This window comes from Dendroctonus ponderosae, unplaced genomic scaffold (genome assembly GCF_020466585.1).
Source record: "Dendroctonus ponderosae isolate FM_Combo_2020 unplaced genomic scaffold, Dpon_F_20191213v2 Dpon_F_20191213_203, whole genome shotgun sequence".
NCBI classification, from domain to species: Eukaryota; Metazoa; Arthropoda; class Insecta; order Coleoptera; family Curculionidae; genus Dendroctonus; species Dendroctonus ponderosae.
In genome coordinates, this window is record NW_026018200.1 from 16701 (window position 1) to 19075 (window position 2375).

The window sequence follows — 2375 nt, forward strand, 5'->3', positions numbered from 1 at the left end:
GGAAAAACCTTCATCCAACTTGATTGGCCGCTCTGGGAAGGCACCCGAAGAAGTTGCAGTTCCGTCCATTATCATTGGACTCCATCCGGATCCCCTCATGCATCGCAATAATGCAACCCTTGCATCCTATGTAAATACATAAGGGGTGCATTATTGCACAATTCGGCCAACTGAGGCCCATCGGAAAGTGCACTACCGCTATGTACTGAATGCAGGGCAAGTGCTGGGCCGGTTTTGCGAATATAAAGAGCTCTGCAATTGCGCGCAATACACAAAGTGCATTTTAATCGCGAATAAAGACCATTGGACGATCTGGGAGGCCAATGAATCGACGAGCTCGATGCACTTGCAGGTACAACTCACTCATACCACTTCTTCGTGTTGGAAAATGGTGACCCGACAATGGAAATTTATTGGGGTTTTCGAACTATCAACAAACACTTTGCATCCCTGTACGAGTGAACGTTCTCAATAGTCCCTATTTCCCTTTGGAAGCCGATGACCAGTAGAAGAAGTAGCACGAGTTAATCAACTAATCGAAAACTAGTTATCAAGTTGCCGCTTGAGACACTATCCCACGACCTATGAATCACATGCAAGAGGGGTAGAAAAAACCCCTAGAAAAACGGGCCTACCTGAGGCCGATTCCATGCGCTACTAGAGCCCGACTAGAAACTGCTCTAAATAGGGCACAGCTGGAAGTTTTCGGGTTTTATTCACTCTTCCCTATTGCCTGTGCCCGCGACGTTTCGGCCGTTTCTCCGGTATATCCCGTCATCCTCAACCTACTAGTAGGAGAAACATTTGATCAGCTCAAATGCGCCGCTGAATGGCTTGAATGGCTGCCTTCGGCTCCTCCAAAGGAGCACACTATTGTCAATTAGACTAAGGGGATTTTTAATATAAATTATTTAAAGCCGCATTGTGCCGGCCATAAAGTAATATGAGATGTATATGAACGGCCAAAGTAGAAAGGTGACGGTCGGCATTTAAAATTCAATTTATCATGTTGGTACAATACAGATAATATACATGGGGATCGAAAACCTGTTCGGTTCAAAGGGGATCGATACTGATTTTTTTCTTCGGTTCAAACCGGATGCTTAATGTGGTAAGCGTGCGTTTGAAACTCCCATACTTTGGGGTTTTTTCTCGATTTTGCGTTTTTACAGCTGAAAGAACCAAGTGGTTTGCGTCTGAAAAGGGCCGCTGAACGAAGAACACTAGCGAATTGTTTTGCGATTTTTTGACGATTGATTGATGGAATTTTTGGATTTGGTTTTTTCACAAAGATCAATTTCTTCAAGTTCCGACATTTTTTGCATATTAAAAATCGAAAGGAAACCGAGCACGTTTTATTACACCCCTTAATTTTCTTCAAAACTTTCAATATTCCCCATGCGATTTTTCTCAGCTCGATCGATTCGCCTTCTTCCGCCTCACAAGGACGCAAATATGCAAATTTAACGCTTCTGAGCCAGAGATAGAAGATAGAAAATTTTCAATCTTTCAGATTGAATAGTTTACTCGTCGACAAACAACGAAAACTTTGAGGAGCTTTTTTGAGCGATTTTCATCCATTAAAAGTCCCTTGATAGAAGGCAAAGTGTTATTTGAAGATTGGAATTAGATCGAAAACTCGGCATGTCTGAGGCAAAAATTCACATTTTTTCCAAAATCGCTGGAATCAATGATCAATTTCCTGTGGTGTGGCATTTTGAACCACTTTTACCTTTAAACTCGCCACAATTTTCAGCTCTTAAAAAGTGTATTTGCTTGCCTTTACGATTTTCAAAGATGCAAAATGAGTGAAAAAATCGGAACATTCTTGGTAAGAAATACATTTTAAATGCCTGAATTCCGTAAAAATCACATCGAAAATGCATTTCTGCTGATTCTTCCATTTTTTTTTTCAGATGGGAAACTTAGCACGTTTTAGATCAAACTACGCTTTTGAAGAGACATTTTGAAAAAATTTTCCCATTGAACTGGTCACAATTTTCAGCTTTTAAAAGGGGCATTTGATTGAAGAAAGCCGCGCTTGTTCTTCACTTTTTGAAGATGAAAATGACTGGACAACTCAGCACGTTTTTGGATAAAAATTAAGAAAAAATAATTGAGTTCTTTAAAGCACTTGACAAATCAATTTTTTTGAATCAAAATCGATGAAAGCTGAGCAAGCTTCATTGGTTGTACGGGTTTGTTTCTTCATTAAAACATTTGAGCGACTTTTTTCCATTGAAAAGGCTACAGATTTGTACACTCGTGAGGAGTAGAAAACTCAGCATATTTTTGGTTAAAAATGTATACAAAAATGTCTGAACTTTTCAAATCATTTATAAGGCATTTCAATTTTTCTTAGCCTGAATATCGAC